At 39.2% G+C, this 21,758-nt stretch overlaps 1 pseudogene across 1 annotated transcript in view; it reads left to right on the top strand.

Moving 5' to 3' along the window:
* Positions 1-19,889, top strand: part of LOC144369053 (endophilin-A1-like) — a 49,395-nt pseudogene extending 29,506 nt beyond the window's left edge. The window contains exons 3-8 of the transcript XR_013428485.1: positions 8,433-8,576; positions 9,483-9,616; positions 11,409-11,567; positions 13,817-13,920; positions 16,089-16,219; positions 18,299-19,889. The product of XR_013428485.1 is annotated as an endophilin-A1-like (transcript). The remainder of the gene's footprint in view (positions 1-8,432; positions 8,577-9,482; positions 9,617-11,408; positions 11,568-13,816; positions 13,921-16,088; positions 16,220-18,298) is intronic.
* Positions 19,890-21,758: the final 1,869 nt, after the last annotated feature.

Here is a 21,758-nt window from a genome sequence, read left to right as displayed (position 1 = left end):
GTGATGGTTGTAACTTGTTTTAATGAGTATTTCTGTTAAGTGCCAAGCTCAGCCAGGACAGACATCATTTCTGGTCTTCACATTAAGGAAGCTTTGACTTTTTCCACTTGGGGATAAATAAAGTCTTCAGATTTTCAATTATTTGCCAAATTTACCTTAAGGCAGTGTTCTAAGCCATGGGCATACATTAGCAAATGAAACAAAGCCCCTTCCCCAGTGGAGTGAGGTTGATACAGAATAAAAATTTAGTGTTAGGTGGTTCTCAGTGCAATGAAGAAAAGTGAAGAGTAAGGAAAATAGAAAGTAACAGTCTAGGAAGATGGTATTCTTGGTGTGTTCAGGAAGTAGTAAAGAGCTATAGCAGGAGGGGATGTCCATGGGGTCAGAGCCCATAGGACTTCAGAATCATTGTTAGGACTGGGCCTTCTACCCTGAATGACCTGAGAACACATTAAAAGGTTTGGGGAAGAGTGACACCTGAATGACATGAGAATACATTAAAGGGTTTGTGGAAGAGTGACATGATTTACACTGAATGGGAGCACCCTGACTCTCATATGGAGGATAGGTTCTAGGGGGCAAGAATAGAAGCAGGGGACATATGTTAATGATCAAGGCTGAAGATGACATGGCTTGGACCAGTGTTAGCAGAGCAGTACACAGATCAAAAGTATGTTACTCAGTTGCAGAGTATAAACTGATGATCTGTACAAAGGCAACCAGCTCAGGCTGAATACTCAGGATCCCAGAAGCTCTTCCTGATGCCAGCTTCCCGGCTTCCAACACCAGACACTTTTGTCTGTCTTATAAGTTCACTTAAATAGAACCCTAAGCACATCAGGTGCTCCTGTGATTTACCTTTTTCTGTTTGACTTTGTACTTGCTATTGTGTGTAGTTATCATTTCCTTTCTCATCTCTGAATGTTCCCTCATGGGAAAACGGACTGTTTATTGTCCATTTTGTCACCAGCAAAATAAAGGTGTTTTCATCCTCTGGCTACTTTAAATAGTCCCTTTTTTGTACTATGTGTACACACCTCTGGTGGACGTATACCTAGAGGTGGAACTATAGCTTGTAGTTCAGGTCAAATCATGCTGCTAAGTGATTGTCCAAAATATTCTACCAGTTTGTCTTCCTACCTGCTGTTCTTGAGAGTTTTGGTGGCTCTGCACCCTCTGAACACTTGATGTCTTTTTCTGGTGCCTTGTTTCTTTTCTCCAGATGCTGAGAATGGCCTTTCCCAACTCTGCCTGTATAGTGGACTCTTTCAGAAAACACAGATCAGATCAGTGTCACCTGCTTTATTAGCTTTCCCCACCCTTACTCTTCTAGGGGAGCTGGTTATGTCTTCTCTGTGTGAATTTATAACCTCCCCTAAAGCATGGCCCTACCTTTTACCTGGTGCTGGGGAATGAGTTTTCTGGGTCTCCAATGGATGACGGCTCCTTGGGGTCAGAGGCAGGGCCCTTCTTGCAGCAGTCTCCAGAGCAATCTTCTTCACATAGCAGGTGTTATTAAATACTAATTTTATTATATTCCATGAAAAATCCTTTAAAAACATATTTTTGGTAAATAACAATTCAACCAGGCACCGAAGTTTTAGAATTTTCTTTTTTGTATAAAGGGTAGTAATTTAGTTTCCAGTGTAACATACTCCCCCACCCCCCGCCCCGGGGACAGAACATCTTTTTTTTTTTTTAATTTTTATGTGGTGCTGAGGATCAAACCCAGCGCCCCGAGCATGCCAGGCGAGCATGCTACTGCTTGAGGCACATCCCCAGCCCCAACTTATTATTTTTTAATTGGATCTTTTAAAAAATTATTTTAGCTAGAGCCCTTCATTTAGCTTAGGAACCCTCTCTGGTTAGGGGAAACGAGAGTCTGTTCCCTAATTCAAGGAGATTGTGAGATCAATTTTTGTCATTATCACATAAAGCAGAACTTCATGGTATGATTTAAAGATGAAGTGTTTCAAAAATCCAGGTTGCTCAGGGAAAAGTAGTGTGGTTAAGTGCCAAGTCGTGGCTCTTAGACCACCTGAGATATAGGACTCCACCCTTCTGTACCAATGGAGAAATGGAGAGGCCTGGCCATCTTGGGACTCATACTGTTTAATGCATGTAAGGGAAGACAGGCAGGCCAGTTGCCCAAAGCCTGACCCATACTCCAGCCAGCCCATCAGACAGAGTTGGAGTGATAAGACTTGACCAGCAGCCACTAGCTCCATTTCAGAGCACAGAGGAAGGTCAGGGTGCTTTTGAATAGGGAGGGAGGCATTCTTTAATGATTAGAAAAATTGATGTGTACAGAAGAATTTTATGAGAAGATTAATATTTTTAAATGAAATTACTTGGCTCACAATGGGAAACATCATGGACAAATTGTAATCCATTCTCTCCTCTGCATCTGTCTCTGGCTCTTTCTTCCAATGACAGCCTTCAAAGTGTCATAGTTGCCACTTTACTTTTGCCTCCCAGCCCTTGCACAACCTCCCTTTGGTCCATGGAAATAGGAACTCTCAGAAATGAGGTTCCCTGCACGACCAAGATATCCATGGAACATTGCAACACATGCTGCCTGAGGAGAGCCTGGTTCTCTGTTTATTCTTGAGTAGTGGTGACAGATTTATGAATGAGATAATTTTCAGGGATACATAGCTAACAACAGGATTTATAGGCTGAATTTCTACCTATGTCTGCATGTGTTCAAAACTAATGCTTAATTTAACACACTCTGCTTCTTTCCATGAAAGACAAGACCTAATAGTGATTTATTTCCCTATTCATTAATTTAGATGAAGAAATAAAAATCTTAAAAACTAAGAGTTAGCAGAGATACTGGATGTTCAGCATTTCCGGCTAGTTGCTGTATTGGACAGGTAGCTTTAGTCCACTGACTCACGTGGACACTGCTTTTAGGTCAGAGGAAAATAGCTTAGGCAAGGCATGTGGAGCTGCTGTCTAACTCCCAGCAGAGCCTTGACTTCCCTTTGGCTGTTCCCAGAATTAGAAAGATGGCCAGGGTGCTGCAGATTATGCTTCAGAGTTGGGTGTTAATGAAGATTGAGGCTTAGGTGCCCTCATTTGTCTTCCTTAAAAGATAGCATAGATTTTGAGCATAGTTTCAAAATAGAAACTGTCCTGTTTATCTAAGTAGAGCCCTTTTTGGTTATCCCATTTTCACTTCCTGCTGTTTCAATCCAATCCAAAAATTTCCTTCCAGAATTCACTGTAGACATCAAACCCTCTCTCCTGATGGTGCTTCCTGATAAGATTCTACCTGTCAATCCTTATTAACTTTTCTCTTCCCAGACAATTGTCTTTATACCAGTGAGTATATGTTTTCATCAAACCTTTTGATTGAAAGGTCCCTGAGGTTGGGGCAGTGGCCACAAGGCAGAACACTGTTTATCTACTTCAATCACTAGATGAGGATTTGTTTCATTTGTCTGTCTGACTGTCTATCAATTCAACTATCTGTCAGTACCCAGGGACACTCATGGACCACTGAGCTGCATCACTAGCCCTTTTTATTTTTTATTTTGAGAGAGTATCTTACTGAGTTGCAAGGCTGGCCTCAAAGTTGGAATCTTCCTGCCTCAGCCTCCCAGTTGGCTGGGATTACAGGTGTGTGCTATCATGGCCAACTGAGACTTGACTTTTCTTTTTTTCTTTTTTTTAGCTTAGTTCTGACAACTATCCCCCCAACCCTCTTTAACTGAGGACTTGTTTTAAACATCCTTTTTCCCTATGGGAAAAATATATGGAAATATTTTAAATTTAGTTTTTTAGAATAGAAGTAATACACAAACATTAAAAAGCAAGTAGTTTACAAACATTTTATAAAACATAGTAGTCCCCCCAGGATTACAGCCCTTCTCCATTTCTGTTTCACAAAGCAACAGTTTGAAGGCTCTTTTGGCCATTTCTTTGTTTGTTTGGGTTTTTTTTGCTTGTTTGTTTGTTTCCAATCCTAAAACAATATATTTATGTTGATCCTGCTTAGTTTTCCAGTTTTAGATGTTTTCCATTTGATTCCCAATTTGGAAGATTGGAATCACTTGTTTTTTTCCTACCTCCCTATTTTTCACATACCTCTGTTCTCTCATTTTTTTGGTATGTTTGTAGCATAATTTTTGTTACATCAGTATTTAATTTTTTTGTCCTTATAAACTTTATACAAAGCTGAGGCATGTAGAATAATATAATAGTATTTTCTTTCTCATGTATTTTTTTTGGTTTTCATGGAGCTAATCTTTGTCTTATTTTTAAATTTTCAGAACATTTTGTGTACCTTTCACTGATTCTTTCCCAAGCTGTGCCTCACATATGAATTTCCTCACAAAATATGGTGAAACCCATCAGGTGTTCATCATCTTTGAAACATCTGATGCTGTACTCTGGATTGACTACTCCCTCAGTTTGAGTTCCTCAGAAGCAAGCCACAAGACAAGGATTTAGCACAAGTACTGGTTTTCAAGGTGATTTCAGCAAACCCTGTGAGGGGAACAGGGAAGAAGAGGAACCCAGTAAAGGGGACATTATAAATCATGGTATGACGGCAGGCAACTGCAGCATAATGATCCCAGTGGGAGCATAGGAGCAAAGAAAACTTCAGAATTAAGCCTGTGGATCCACAGAGATTGTTGCACCTTCGCAGCTCATGGCTCTCAGGGCTGCACACATTTGGTTATGTTGGTCTAGTTGCCTGTGATGCCTGAAATATTGGGACTATCTTTTTCTTAATCTTTTTTTTTTTTCCCTGTGGGGATGGGTGTACTGGGGATTGAACTCAATCACTCAGCCACATCCCCAACCCCATTTTGTATTTTATTTAGAAACACAGTCTCACTGAGTTGCTTAGTGCCTCACCATTGCTGAGGCTGGCTTTGATCTTGTGATCCTCCTGCCTCAGACTCCTGAATGCCTGGAATTACAGCCATGTGCCACCGCACCTGCTCTAGGACTGTCTTTATCTCCCTTTGCAGTCATGTTGGGATTCCCTCTGTCTGCTTCTTTACATTGGGTTCCTGTTTATTTCCTAGGTCTCATACCTATCCCTTTTCATGATTTATAATTTCATTTTAGTGGAACTCTTCCATTAGTCTGGGAAGGGGAAAAATTTGTGACCTTCCTTTTGTGTGTTTGAAAATGTCACTGTTTGATCTTTATTTGTCGTTAATAATTCAAATATAGACTAGTATAATTTTCCTTATTTTCTCTAAGAAATTTGGAGGTATTGTTTCATTGTTTTCTAAGAAAACTTCTGTTGCTCATGCTGGTGTGGTCTCTGGTGAGGGCAGTAGATTAGAGCACATCATCTTGGGAGCATGTGTAGAAAGAAATGGTTACCTCTCAAGTCAGAGCAGGAGACATGTACACATACACTCCCAGTGACCAAGAATCTTCCACTAGACCCCCCTCCCAAAGGTTCCAACACCTCCACATAATGCCAGCCTGGGGACCAAGCCCTTAATATATGGACATTGAGGGATACTAACCACACTCTGAACACATCAATTGGTGAGTCCTACAGTGCACATAGTGACTGCCACAGAATCCTAGCTCACAGGGTCAGGGGTTTTCTTTTAAAAAAAAAATCTGTTGAATTGCCATACCTTTTATTTGTCAACCAAAGAAACAAGGTTCTAATTCCCATTGTTGTGCTTCAGGGGGTGGTCAGCACGTGAGCGGTCCATTTATGCAAACCACTACTCTGCTCTGTCTTTTCTAGGATGGTCTTCTCATTCATTTCTTCATGCCTTCAGCAGATGTGTTGAACATCTCCAGTGTGCACAGCTTTGTGTTGACCCTAACTGGGAGATACACAGACCAATATGCCAGGGTCCTACTCTCATGGCCCAGGGGAGAGATTGCTATTAGGATAGGAAAACACTTTTTCAGTAAACTCAAATGAACTAAGATAGTGATGGTGGGAAAGTAAAGGTTTGGCATATTCAGAGAGAATATAACCATTTGTAAGAAAACCAAGTGATGAAGCAGGGGAAGATATTTTGGAGAATAGTCAGGCCCCTTTGGAGAAAAGGGATTTAGGTCTCCAGGGTCACAATACAACTTGGACAAACAATCCAGGCTGAGGTCCCATTACAGGAATTTTAATGTCTTATATTTGTATTTTCCAGGCTCATACTCAGCTTCCTTTAGAAAATCATTTGAAATGATTGTTAACATATATATATACATACATACATATATGGTAATTTCAAGATCTGATGTTATTTTTCAAGAACAGAGAGTTTTTACCAAACCAAGGTTCTTAATAAAAATTTAATGAGTTTGTGAATGAACTTAAAAGCCAACCTCTTCAAATGTGGGCTAATAGTTTTTTTTAGATCATTTGAATAAATAGATAAAATAATAAAATATGGCTTTATTCTTCCTTGTTGTAAAGATGTGGAATGTATCAAAGATGTTTTTAAGTAATTAGTAAGAGAACAGGGCTATTCATAATTCAGCAACAGTCAAAATGAGGAATTTTAAAATCAGCTACAATATATTAAACTGTTTAAAATTGCTTACCAAAGACAGTTTTTAACAGAAGAAGGTATAACACTAACCAATACCCAGCTTTCATAAACAGAATATATCTGTGGAATGTAAAATGTTCAAAACAGGATTTGAAGGCTTACCTTACCCACCAGGGGTGGTTTTACTACTCTCTGTCTTTGGTCTCTGTTCCATGTGTTCATTCTGTGTGCCTTATTATCAGGTGTTGGCTTCTTTCTTTTATTTGTACGGATGTTACTACTTCTTCATTTTCCCCATCCCCTTGTGTGTATCAGCCAGTATAATATTTATCCTATCAGACTACTGCCTGTCTGCCCAACTCCTCAGTGTTCAGTGAACACCGTGAGGGCAGGGATTGTGATTTTCCTGGGTCTCAGCCGGGGCTGATTACAGAAACAGCTCTGCAATTCCACTTTAATGACAGTTTCCTCTAGTAAACGGGTGATTATGAGACCGTTTTAATTTTAAAAATTCAATATATCTGATACACTTTTCTTTGGAAAGTGGAGGTAAATAAAAGGTGAATTTTACATTTTTACAGTCACCTCCAGCTTTGCGTGTGTCGTTGGTCAGCCTGTACTCTCTATGGTTCTATGCTCAGTGAGTTGTTGTTTTCAGAATCCTTTGCAGTGTCCCACCCCACAAGTTGGACAGTGCCATGTTCCTATAACTCATAGAAGTCCCCCATCATGGCACTTAGTATGTACATGTCACACTAATTACTTTTAAAATAGACTTTACCCTCAGGTCCTTATAAACTGTGACAGCTGTGGCCTTAATTATCTCACTCATTATAACATCCCTGGGCAGGGTTGGGAAATCCTCCCCTGATAACTCTCTTATCTCCAGTTTGTATCATTGAGGCCCAGAGTTTAAATAAGAGTCTATTTGAACTAGATCAGCCACTGAATGCCAGAAGTACCTTTAGATGTGGTTCTGACAGGGGTTTCCCTGCAACTGGGATCTTAGGCACAATACTGGGTTAATGTACAATCCAAGCTCTAACAATGAGCCTAAGGAACCCAGGCATTCTAGAATAAATTAAACCATAGCTTTAATATCTTGGTAATAAAGCCTTTTCTTCTACTAAGATTGAAACTGCTTTCCAGGCATCTTCTATTATAAAAATTAAAGCCAAATAAATAATTGAAATGCTATCTTTGAGGCATTAAACTAATTTTCAGATGTAACTATGTGCAAAAGAAGTAATTAATTCTTAATGAGCACACTATGTTTCTTCTTCATGAATCTGTTTATGGTCATAATCTTAATTAAGAGACTATTTTGAACATACTTCTATTTTATAGATGATGTCATTGAAACACGGCATAAAGGCTCACCCTTCAATAATTTACCATTGATTTTGGACTTTATTCCATAGACTTCTAGAATTGAGATATAAAACTGGAATAAAGTTAGAGATCATCACATAATTCAGGATTTTCCAAAATGGTCTCTGTGGAGCCACCAAGTGCCACAGACTCTCAGCTGGAGCCACCAGAATGAAGAGGGGACAGGGACAGATGGGGATAGGATCTGAGCCTCTACTGTTGCTTCTTTGAGAATAGCTTTGCCTTTTCTTTATAATTTCTCATAGGACTTTAAGGGAAAAGAGAGAGCTTAGCGATTATATATCAACACAGTCTATATTTATTTGCATATATATGTTATATTGATATCTTTCTATCTCTATTTATCTATGTCTCTATCCATATGTACATCTATGTCTATCTATACATCAACACCCACATATTTCAAGTAAAGCCCAAACCATGAAGGATAAAGGTACGGTTTTTGATCATTAAGCCGATTATAGGCTGGTCTGAGGTCTGCTTCCTCATCTGTCCCTGTTTCCACTGTGCCACATTGCTGACTTCAAAAGCCTGTTCTCTCTTTGCCTTCAGCATCCAGAGCTAAGCTCAGCATGATCAACACCATGTCAAAAATCCGTGGCCAGGAGAAGGGGCCAGGATATCCTCAGGCAGAGGCGCTACTTGCAGAGGCCATGCTCAAGTTTGGAAGGGAGCTTGGAGATGATTGCAACTTTGGTAAGGAGTGCCATGCTTTTTCACAGTGTACTTACTCTGGTTAGCCCTGGGGGCTGTATTTCTGGTAAGAAACTCTGTAGGCAGTTAGTCAAGCTATTTTTTGTTTTAGATCTTACATATATGAAACAATTTTTTTTTAAATTTTCACCTTTTTTTTAAAGGTGATTTGTCTTTTTTTGGTTAGTTTGTTTTTCTTTTCTATGATTGGATCCAGTGCTTACAACAGACTTCTAGAATTGAATATTTTCCTTTGGTTGACATACCCAGGTGCCTCTGTACTTTCTATTTGGTGTGTCTGGGAGGAACTGAGAATTGAGACAGAGGAAACAGTCACAGCACAAAGCAACATCTTGCCATTTGGGCTTTCTCTTAGATCTTAGCTCCTTTGTATATGTACCTAATCCCACTTCTCCAAGTGAGACAGGGTTTATTCCTTCACTACCCACATTTTCCAGCACTCAGCGATGACACTAAATACCTCTTGTCTTCCTTCACCCCCTTGTGATGTGGGACATGTCCTTCTTGACATGATGATTGTTCTTCCTGATTGAACCTGCTTTTCATTCCTAGTGAATGAGCTTCTTCTAAATACATTGATCTGAAACTGGTCCTCTATCAACAAGAGCTGGTACTTCCAGCAGAGGGCAGAGAGCCTCACAAATTACTTTTTAAAAGTAAAGTAAAATGTTACATTCTTGATGATAAGGGTTATTCCCCATTAGCATGGGGCTTTGAGTCTGGTTCTCAAAATAAACATCCTAAGTGGAAAAGACATTACACATTCCTTCTGGTCTTCGTCATCTTTAGGATGTGTAATCCTGAATTTTCATCTGTGAATGCCCTATTTTTGCAAGTGTAGCTCATCTTTGTTCTTTGAGTTAGAAGAATTTCCTTCTCTCCTTCCAGGTCCAGCACTTGGTGACGTAGGGGAGGCCATGCGGGAACTTTCAGAAGTGAAAGACTCTTTGGACATGGAAGTGAAGCAGAACTTCATTGACCCCCTTCAGAATCTTCATGACAAAGATTTAAGGGAAATTCAGGTATGTGCAACTAGTCCTGTAGAAGTTGTCCAGATGCTCATTTCCTTTAGAAAACATTTTTGAAGTTAATATTTATGTTGACAGAACTGGGCACATGAAATTTAAAACAACAGGGCAAGACAAGAGAAATTAGAAGTATAATACCTTTCTGCCTACTGTTGTGATGTGCCACTCTTGTGTATTACATGTGACTTCTTTATGTTCAATTTCCACATTCGTTTTTTCAAACATTTTTCCCTCTGGAAGCATAATGGACTCAACCTGAGAAAACATAATTTTATCAGTTGGAATGATTTGCCAGACTGATGTCACTCCCCAAATGTAGTTGGACTATATGTTAGTTTAAGTAAATATTCTTTCACTTTTAAATGTATTTTTTTAAATTTTTATAAAAAATATGATTGGGATTGATCAGGAGTAGCCAATAATCCTCTTTCTGAAACTTACAGAACCATTGAGCTATTTCTAATAAATTCAATGGGCTTTGTCTCTGACTGGATATATGATGTTTGCTCATTCAATCACTGAACCTAAAACTGAACAATTAATATTTGTTGAACCTGATGTAGCTTAAATTTTGTTGACTGTCAAGTGGACTTCAATAGCTTGAACTCGGGTTCTCTGGTTCTCCCTGTTCTAGTGTAAGTCTCCTTCAGCCCTACTACTCATTCAGGGTCACCCAGTAAATGGTGGACTGGCACTCTGCATCCAAACTGTAACTGATCCCATGCTCTACCCCACAGCTGGCTGAAAGTTAAGATGTTTTAAAATAACAGAGGAACAGATATCATTTAGTTTGGATCAGCCATGGACTGGGGGCAGGTTTTGAAGTGGGAGGGAAGGATATTTTTCATCCTCCTTTTTTTCTCAGTTCTTTGTCACTCCAAGCTCTGTTTTCTTTTCTTTTCCTTCCACTGCAGACATATCCAGAAAAAAGGGAAAGTCCAGCATTTTCTTCCAGTCATTAGTAATAGAAGACTGCAGCTCTCAGGGTGGGGAAAGTACCTTTTGACTTTGGAAAGCAACTTGCCCACCTGGCCACTAACAGTGCTGGGCAGAGGCTGGGCAGCCTGACTGGGGTAGTACAAGGAAGAATTGAAGCTCATTGTGGAGCATTAGATGAAATCCTTCCGGGTGAGGCTTTCTGATTGAGTTGTATCACCTGTCAGGAGGAGGCTTAGGCTAAATCAGGACATCCCCAAAACCTGCCACAATCAACTGGAACACGGTTAAGATAGAGATTCCCAGGCCCAGCCCTGGATGTTTTGATTTAGGTGATTAGGAATTATTTATTTTATTGATGAACAATTTAGGTGATTCTAACAGACTGAATGATTACAAAATCAAGAATTCCATTCCTTTTCACATTATTTCAGGGAAAGTGTTTTTGCCCTGCCTTTTCCTGAGATACAGTTTCTCTTGAAGATGGAGACTTGTGGGCTGAGTATATTCTTTTAGTATGTGTAGGATATGCACACATATTCCCTTATCATTGTGAGGGAAAGGCAAAGTCCAGCTTGACTTTGGCCTGGCAAAGGCAGAAAATAAAGGACAATGTCATTTCCCACAATGTCTTTCTCATTCTTAATTAGTTTTGAAGATATTTCTCCACATTTGGAAATATTTGCCTCCTTAATGTGTATTTTTTTTTTTTTGTTTCTCTGGCAGTGTGCCATTTTGAAATGTAGCCTGTCTTATTTTGGAGGCTGATAGGCATGACGTATAAGTGAGCTGCAAGTGGACCTTTTCTGTAAGTCCTTTCATAGAATATTCATGCCCTTGACTTTTTCAGCATCATTTAAAGAAGTTGGAAGGTCGACGCCTGGACTTTGATTATAAGAAGAAATGACAAGGCAAGATTCCAGATGAAGAGCTCCGTCAAGCTCTGGAGAAATTTGATGAGTCTAAAGAAATTGCTGAGTCAAGCATGTTCAATCTTTTGGAGATGGATGTAAGTGACTCTTCTGTGGTTTTTAATTTAATCTTATCATTGAGGCTGTAGATTAATGTGTTAAAGAGTCTGATATTAAAAATGTTAAGATTGGATTATACTATGTGGTGAGAACACATAGATGCTTATTTCTTTTAAATAATTTTAAGTGATAAAGTATACAAAGAAGTAGTATTTTCCTGCACTGTTATAGTTTGATTTACCTAGATTTTTATTTCTGATGAGGAATCTTAAAACATTACTAGTAGTCAAAGAGAAAAAGAATGTTGGTAATGATTCATGAATAAGTCCAATATTTGAAAAAATACTTTGTTAATACAAAGTATATTGATTTGAGATTATGAAATACATTTAGAATTGAGCATCTAACATAGATTAAGACATTCTGCATTTTGAAGTAAAGTTGACATTGTCTTTGAAAAGGTAATTTTTATTGAGAATGATGATTGTAGTATAGGTATTACACTTGGGATATAGATGAGATGGTTTAAAAGCATACCCAGGGTGCTAAATTATTGTTTATTGCTATAGACATTCTGTTAAATTCTTTTAGCTTTGAAATTACAACGAAAGATCCTCCTTCCTCATTTCACTTATGCAATAAGACCTGTTATACCAGCTTTCCTGTCCTTGTTCATCTCCACCTCCTACCCTATAAGCTGCTCAGCAACTTTTGCCAAAATGTTCATAGATATTATGTATTTATTACTTAGGTTAGGGTCTCCAGAGAAATAAAACCAATAGAATATAGGTAAGAGGGAATTTATCAGGGAAATTGGCACATGAAATTATAGTCTCAGAAGTCCCACAATATGCCATCCAAAAGCTGGAGAACCAGGGAAGCCAGTAACATGGCTCAGTCAAGCCTGAAGTTGTGAGAACCAGTGGAGTTAATGTGTAATTCTCAGTCTGAGGGTAGAGTCCCAGAACCAGACAGAGGTGGAGAGCTAGTGGTGCAAGTCTTGGAAACCAAGTCTGAAGGCTGAAGAACTGGGAGCTCTGATGTCCAAGGGCAGGAACAGATGCCTAGTTTCAGGAGCTAGTAAATATTTTCCTTTCTTATGCAGTGTGATGGTGCCTGTCCACATTGGATAAGGGCACATCTTCCTTACACATTCTTCTGATTCAAATGCTAATCTCTTCTGGAAATACCTTGACAAATATACCCAGAAATAGTGCTTTGCTTGCTATCTGGGTCTCCTTTAATCTAGTTGAGTTGACACTTAAAATTAACCATTACATCACTTAACTGCCTTCCTCCTGTGGCAGGGAAGGCATATTGAACAAATCTGGTCCTTTTCACCATCCGGAAGTTGTATAGGTTTGTGTTCATGTGAAATAACTTTTGTCCACCTAAATACTCAGGAGGAATAACATAGGAAACCTGAATCTCAGGGATCTTTCCCTATACCTCAAATTCAGGGTAACATCACCTCTGTTCACTAGGAGGCTACTGCTCATGTCAGAACACAACAGGAGATTCAAAATGAAGAATAACTAAGGGGCTGGGGATGTGGTTCAAGCTGTAGCGTGCTCGCCTGGCGTGCGTGCAGCCCGGGTTCAATCCTCAGCACCACATACAAACTAAGATGTTGTGTCTGCCGAAAACTAAAATAAATAAATATTAAAAAATTCTCTCTCCCTCCCTCCCTCCCTCCCTCCCCCCCCTCTCTAAAAATATATTTTTTAAAAAAAAGAATAGCTAAGGATGCTAAGAATATTAGAGCTAGAAAGAACTCAAGATGTCACATAATCAAACCCCTTTGCACTACAAATGAAGCTCTGAGAGGATCAAAGGTTTTCCATCAGACTATATTACCTCCATGGTGCCTATGTGAGCAGTCAATATTCACATCTTTATTACAACACTGATATTAACTTAGCATAAAAAGTATAGGGAACAAAGAGTCCTTTAGTCAGTGGATCTTTTTCCTTTAAGAAATCCATAAAGGAAGCCACATCATCATCAGAAGGTGGTAACTAGACATCAGACTGTTTAATAGAGTGATGTCATCTTCACGGGGTTTCTTACTTATGCTGCTCTTCCTGGTACTGATATATGTGGTTCTGAGAACAAGGATGCTTTCTTATCTGTAAGGAATTTGGAGCCTGCAGAACATCTGTCTTAGCCTGGCCTGCCACACAGTCATCAGCATTGCCAGGCACAGTCATATGTGTGGGGCAGTAAGTAGTAGGAGCTTCAGGACAGTAACCTAGTAACTGAGGCATGATTTCCCCTCTATCTGAAGATTGAACAGGTGATCCAGCTCTCTGCGCTTGTGCAAGCCCAGCTGGAGTACCACAAGCAGGCAGTGCAGATCCTGCAGCAGGTCACAGTCAGACTGGAGGAAAGGTGGGTAACACTTCCTTGCATTTCTCATTCACATTTCCTTGATATAAAATGATGTAAAGAAACCAAAATAATAGAATACATTTGGAGACAAAACTTTTGCCAAAATTTTTGTTGATCCTACATAGACATCTTGTGGATTAGTTGTCTGTGCTTCATTTTACTTTGTTCTTTTGGATCTAGGCTTGGGTTTATGATAGATTGGATTCTATACTGACTGTCACAGATGGACACCTGGATACTGTTGATGATGATGGATGCAGTTTGTGAGCAGATGTTCAGCAAGAGACTTAATGCATATAATTATTCTAAAAACATCCTTGTAGTCTAAGTAACAGTTGATCAAACTGAGGTTTAGGGAGCCCATGGCCACACTCAGTGGTGGATCTGGGGCTCACTGGCAAGTACAACCTATTTGAATACCTGCATCTTTTCATATCAGGTTTCTTTGAATGATAATAAAGTCCTAACAGAATAATAAAGTCCTCTCTCACTAACAGAGAAAGCCATTTTCATATACCTGTTCTACTTCCATAGATACACTTCAAAGAGACGTATAGTAGTTCTCTGTGCAAATGGGCTTTCTGGATTTGGGGACACAGCCTGCAGAGCTACATGCAGTGACTCTACACTATCCTACAGATGCTGCTTATCTGACTTACATTGGGATTATAGTCAATAAACCCAAAGTATAAAAAGCATTTAATATACCTAAGTTATGGAACAACATAGCTTAACGCACAGTGCACTTTAGAATAGGGATTGTTTATATTTGTGATTATATAGCTCACTGGGATTTGTGGCTCCCCTCCCCCGACTCCTGCCCTCAGCATTGTGAGAAAATATTGTATTGCATGTTGCTAACCCAGAAAAGATCAAAATTTGAAGTGTGGTTTCTATTCCATCTGCATCCTTTTGGCACCTTCAAAAATCAAAAAATTATTGAGTCAAACCATTGTAGGCTGGCAACTATATACATGTGTTATTTTACTTAGCCAGATGAAGCAGGATAATCTTGCTTAAAAAAAAAATATATATATATACCTTAAAAGATCATCCAGCAGCCTTTACTCTCAGATTATGGCCAGATTAGACTCACATAGCTGAACAGATAGATGGCTTAGTGCACAGTAAATACACCATTGGTATTGTGCTGCACTGTTGGAAATGTCACTTGTTTGCATCTGGCTAGGCTCTTCCTCTCCTCAGTATCTTCTTCGGTGCTTTGATCATGCAGCTTCCTTTGGTACACTGTGCCTTGTGGGAATGTATGTATCGCTGAAGCCTCTAGAAAGAGTTAAAACTATACATGTCAGACTAGTAAAGAAGTATGTGCCTTTGTGATACCTGTTGAACATAAAGGGACCAGTTTCCTTTCTTTCCTCTGAAATATGTTGAAAGTCAGTGTCATTCTACAGTGACCATACCCTTAGCCCCTTCCATGCTTGCATATCTCTGGTGTTCTTTGCTTATCGAGTATCTAAAGCTGTGGAAAATACTTAGTGGTATGCAGAATGTGTTATCAGCCATACCTTTCCATTTTTCTCCTGCTTTCCCTTATTCCCTTTCCCCCACTATCTTAGACTGCTCACTCCTCTCAGTATTTCCTTCTTCCTTCTCTTTAAACCTGCTCTTGTTCTAGAGTAGCTTTCTTCCACAGTGTTCTTTTGGAAATAACTCCTAGGGATCTTTTGCATCTTTCCTGAAACTTCTCTACCTTTCCCAGGTGAGGAGGACTGCTCCCTACCCCCAGTCTCACCCCAAATTCCACAGCACTTTGTAGATCTCTCCTTGACAGCACTATTATAATTTGATAATCTGTTGTGCTGTTCCCTACAGAACATAAATTGCTTGAGGGCAAGAAGTGTATCCTAATCACCTCTCTGTTCCTGGCACTTCACACAGTGCATAGTGGAATAAATCACTGAATAAAGGAGGGAGGAAGTGAGGGACTGATAGATGAATAAAGACAGTGAGGATAACACTGAAGGAGGACATCACCAAGAGCACAGGTGCACACACAGAAGGAAACTACGGCTCCTTTGATTTTCCACATTCTGTCATAGTAGACTGGCAAGTGGCCCAACATCTCCTTGATTTTGTTGCTTTCTGTTTTTGCTCCTGAATCAACCCAGCCTTTTTTTTTCCTCTCCTCTCTCTCTTCTGTGCAGAATAAGACAAGCTTCATCTCAGCCTAGAAGAGAATATCAGCCTAAACCTCGAATGAGCCTGGAGTTTTCAACTGGAGACAGCACGCAGCCCAATGGAGGCCTCTCCCACACGGGCACTCCTAAGCCTGCAGGTAAGGAGCACACATCACTGACCTCACTACCTAGGCTTTGGACACATGGCTAATATTTTTCCAGGATTTCAATCTGCATGAGAAATGTATGGTAACACAAGTCTCATGGAGTGGCTTGCTGGGTAGAAACTGTTAAAGGAATCTTTTTTCATTTTCTTTTCCTCCACCACTTTTCTGCAAAACTTCCTTTGCATGACCCTTTTCTCTTACTCAGCAGTACACACAGACTTCCTAGGAGACATATTTGATTGTGGGCCTCGTTTTGTGGTGGTCAAGTACCACAGGAAGGTGCTAGGCATGTCTTATTTTTTCCCTGCCTTTTCCCTCCTGTGCATCCAACACATGAAAATGAAGCCCCTGGGCAGTGTGCACCCACATATACCCTACATCACCCAGCGACAGCAGCTCCAGGAACGTGTGGAGCTGGATTTCTTGAGTCACAGGAACATATGGTTCAATATATTTGCAGATGGATGTATTTTGAACCTCAGCACCTGCTAGGTTTTTTTTCTACTCCCACCCTCTACCAGTTCGTGGTGGGGTGGTAACTGAGGTTGGTCTTACGAAAGCTAAGTTTTGTTTTCTCCAAGTAATATTGATGCACACCCAGTAACACATTCTCTCAGTTATCACGATCACTCTCCACCCCCTATCCATAGGACAGACAAAGCCTGTGCTTGAAGCATTGCTAACTCCATGACACGGCTTGGTTAAAACATGGGAACTGTCTTTTACTAGATACAGAATTTTCGATATATGCAGCTTTATCCTATTTTCTATGAATCTTCATTGCTTGATGTTCTTTAGGAGAAAACTTTGGATAGATGTTCTTAGGGAGCTGAAAAGGAAAGGAGACAGAAACCCGCAGATGAATCTCAGCTCTGTCCTTGCTTTCACCTCTGCAACTCTGAGCTGAGTTCCCTGTGTCAACAGCAGTGGCTTCTGGCTACCAGGACTATTCATATAAATTATCTGTAACAGTGCTTCTATCCAGAAACCAGTAGTATATTTTGCTTTTCATTTGAATTTGGGGATTTCTCTAAATAAAATATTAATTACCTTGTTTCTCTGCCAAGACAGCTAGTTTGTATGGGAGCTATATGTACTTGGGTCCATATTCATAAGTATATGTGGGCTATATTAAAATATTTGGTCATTTCGTGTATACACACACACACATACAGACATATACACACTGTGTGTGTGTGGTGCCAGGGCATTGTGCATGTGAAGCAAGCACTCTGCCAACTGACCTATATCCCCAGCCCCAGAGAGATATATTTTAAGATATGATTCCAACCCTTATTATTTTACTTAAAGTGAAATACATTATTTTTATCTACCATCATAGCTCTGAGCTTCAACATTTTACCAAGAATGAATTATATTTCTTTTAACATCATCTCATTTAGTAGACATAATCATATGAAGTAAATTCTATTGTTAATTACAATTTGGAAAAAAATGAAACCAAGGGTGACCTTGTGCAAGGTCACACAGAGTAAGAACTTGAACCCAGTGTATTTTATTATTGTGCTTTCATTACATTACAGCAGTTTTCCAGAGGTGAGGTTTTTTTTTTTTTTTTTTTTTTTTGACGAATGATAACTGTTATTCTGAGGATGCAAAGCATTGTACATGGAGTTAATTGTCCTATTTTGAATGTGCAGGGATTTTAAAGTGCTAATATAACAGGATTCTGGCCATGCTGTGTTACTAACCTAGATCTCATTATAAGCTCCCCAAGTCATAGGGTCTCCCATCTCTGGGTATTGTCGAGAAGGTAAACCTTAATGAATGCTGCTGTATGTATCACAAGAATAGATGTGGCCATTTTTTCATATTGAGAATAGAAACAGGAATATCCAACAACTTCCAAAGATTGAAGTAAGCGTCTGAAAACTGTTAGGGTCAAGATGGCCCTAGAGCGATGCTGGAGTCTAGTAGCAAGAGGGAGCATTGGCAGGGAGAGGTATATGGGAAGGAAGAAGGGGAACAAGAAGCCAGTTGGATGTAGCAGGCAGTAGATACTGCAAGTTAAATATCCTTTGTGTTCTTCTCTCCTGTTCCTACTCCCAGGTGTCCCAATGGATCAGCCCTGCTGCCGAGCTCTGTATGACTTTGAACCTGAAAATGAAGGGGAATTGGGTTTTAAAGAGGGTGACATCATCACACTCACCAACCAAATTGATGAGAACTGGTATGAGGGGATGCTTCATGGCCAGTCAGGCTTCTTCCCCATCAATTATGTAGAAATTCTGGTTTCCCTGCCCCATTAGAAAGTTATGCTGGCTGGCTCACCTTTTCTTGACCCAGATAGTTAAGTTTAACTACTGCTTTGATAATGCTGCTTTACAACACATCTTGAGTGCAGGCTGCAGTGGACCAAGTCATCATGCCCCACAAGTATTTTGGGTTGACTTGTGTGCTCCCACAGGAGCCTTGGTGACGGATGGTATCTTCCAAGCCTAGTGGGCATGGCATGTGCTTTTAAACACCATCTGAGACTAGCTGGTAGTCACAGAACTACTGTTTACCCAGTTCTCAGGAGGCTGTGGTTTCTTAGAATATGACTATGAGCCACATCACAAAAAAAAAACATCCTATTGAAGATATTGTCTATCACCTAGGGGCCATTCAGGCCTCAACTTCTTCATTCAAAGAGGAGAAAGTTCTTTCTTTTTCACTTTGTCCCTTCCTAAATATGTGAGGCATGGAATTGTCAAAAAAGCCTCCCTCACCAGCAAATTATCTTCTGGTCTGAATGAATAAGTTTCCTGATGCCAGCAGTAGAAAAGTATTAATGGTGGGCTCAGAGCATTCCTCTGGAAACAGTCACCTTTTTCTCCCCATTGATGCCTATTTCTGAGATACAGCCTGTTTTCTTTACTCCCTGTTATTAAATCCAGTGGGCCAGGGGAGAGAGATACTCATTTATTTTGAAGTGAGACAGCAATCGGCATATTGTAGAAAGGGCTGAAAAGATGAAGTTCTCTATTATGAGGAATTGGGAAAAGGTCTGGTTTTCAAGCTCAAATTTCTTGCTGTACAGAAGCCATGTACATAGTTAGACCATATCTGGAGGGTACAGGGAAGGGGGAACAGTTATCTTCCCTTCAGTTTTATTCATGAAATATATGTTTCATCACATAAATTCATTAGGCACAGAGATACAAGGAGAAAAATACTAGTAACCATTTCCCACAACTTCATAGACCAAGAAACAGTAAATGTCTTTCCTTTCCACTTTTACCTTGTGTTCCTTGAACATCATTTGTGTGAATTTGCCCTCAATGAGGACCAAATAAAATGATTTTTGTGCTTAGCGGTTTAAGGTTTGTGACTGCATATGCAAAACCTCTCCCAATTCAGTCATCACATCTACATCTGTCCCTTCTATCCCATCTCCATCTGGTGTGTACAGTGCTGTGTGTAAACTTACCAGTGTTGTTTTTTTTCCCCCTATATCAGTCATGAAAGTCCTGTTAGGTATCCAGAGTTCTATTTATCTAGCTGTACAGACTATTTCAGAGATTTAATGTGTTGCTTCCGATGTGCCACCTGCAGTAGTGGATCATGTGGAGTGAAAGGCAAATCTTACTTACTGCTTAACGTATAAACTCTCACCCGGGAAGCATTGCTGTTTCCAATAAATATTGCTGAAAACAAACACAGAGGCTCTGCTTTTTCATTTTGTGTCCATTTTGAGGGTCTGACGGTGGGTAGAAGAGGACTCACTTCAGTCTCCTTTATCTCCTGTTGCACCCAGACCTGACTCCAGCCACCTTTCTATCTCACTGTAAGTAGGAAGGTTCCGGCAGCAAGAAGCCAGCTGGACATTGGTAACTTCCATTAACTCCAGGAAGGAGAAGAACTTGAGAGATGAGACAAGTGAAGAGGGGAGGTCTCAAGATCCCATAAGATGCACCAGTGGCAACAGCAAGATAATAATACAACAAAGGGCAAATGAAATATATCACATCAACCAGTCTTTTTATTTCCTCTCATACATGAAGAGAAACAAATATATATTGAAAAACAATTGGGTCAAAGTCCAGCATTATAAAATAAATTAAATTAAATTAAATTAAATTAAATTAAATTTAAAAATCCAGCATTCTTTTTCTCTTGTTGTGTTGTGTGTAGCAGCACTGGGCAGGTGGCAACAGGGGAAGTTGCACACAGAATAGGTATTTCCAAAGCTTCCAAGAAAATAAACATGCTCTTTGTATATTAGGCACCCTTTAAATTATTTTATGCTCAGACTAGTAATCCAGATTTTTGAAACTAATATGAAGAGTTTTAAAAACTTACATATGTGAACTAACCTAACAAAAACAATGTTTTCGGAAGCTACATGAGTTCTAGATTATTAAAGATTAATTCAGTTTTAAAAAACTACTAATGACATTGTTGTGAATGTAGAAATCCAGAAGGATCTCAAGATAAAATGTTAATAAATGATTTTTATAGGATTACTCTGTATAAGATGAAAATTTCAATTAAAAAATTTACAGAAGCATCAAAAGGTCAAACCTATAGATAGAAATCTAGCAAGATCTCTGCATATGAAATTATGGAATATGTTTTAGGAAAAATAGTGAAGAGGTATTCTGTGTTTCTGGATTGGAAAAGTCGGTTCAGTAAAGGTAAGATATTTCTCCAAATTTACCTGTTGAAATATTCAATGTGGTCTCTACCAAAATCTAAGAATGTTTGTTTCTTTGTATTCAGCTTCAAGCCTTATAAAATTTACATGTAAAAGCAAAGGGATATTTTTTCTTGAAGGACAAACTTGGAGGACTTACCCTATATAAATCTAAAACATCATAAAGTTTTAGTAATTAAGGTAGTATACTGTTAATGTAACAGTAGAAGCATAGTCTATACAGAATAGTGAATCCAGAAAGAGACATTCAATCATATTTGAACCAATAAAGCATTCCATTATCTTTAATGTGATATAGTCATATCAGCTGTATCTGTCTAATGTTATTTTTGTGACCTAAAGGATAACGAACATCAAAACCTGACGAAATAGAGTAATATCATTATGAGTCAATATGAATTGAAATAAAAGTGCCCTGACCATAGATTCCAGGATTCAAAAAACCTTTTTTTTCAGGGAGTCTTCTGGAGATTATTACTAATACACTTAGCAGATTCATAACTGTTTGAATTTCTTATTTTTATTTAACTATGTAGTAAATAGTTTGTAATGAAATCATAAATATAGAAAAGAATAGACAACTCTGTGGACTATCAGTGGAAGTTAAACTTCTCGAAAATTCTTGCCCTTCAAAGTAATCACAGAACAAACTTTCAGAAATGGAAGTGGAACTGAATTAAACTGAATCTAAAATGGTAAACAAGTTCAGTGGGACGATTGTTTCTCTATTTTTCAAATAGGTTTAATAGGTCTTAAAGAGAAAACTCTGGAAACATAGTCCTCCCTCCCACACTCAATTTATCTTCTTTGTAAATAAGTACACAATAAGAATATGACCAGAAATGGAAACTTCTGTGGGACTATGTATAT

Source organism: Ictidomys tridecemlineatus, chromosome 12 (assembly GCF_052094955.1).
Source record: "Ictidomys tridecemlineatus isolate mIctTri1 chromosome 12, mIctTri1.hap1, whole genome shotgun sequence".
Taxonomy (NCBI): Eukaryota; Metazoa; Chordata; class Mammalia; order Rodentia; family Sciuridae; genus Ictidomys; species Ictidomys tridecemlineatus.
Note: the sequence above shows the minus strand (reverse complement) of the source record. Positions and strands in the feature narration are given on the sequence as shown.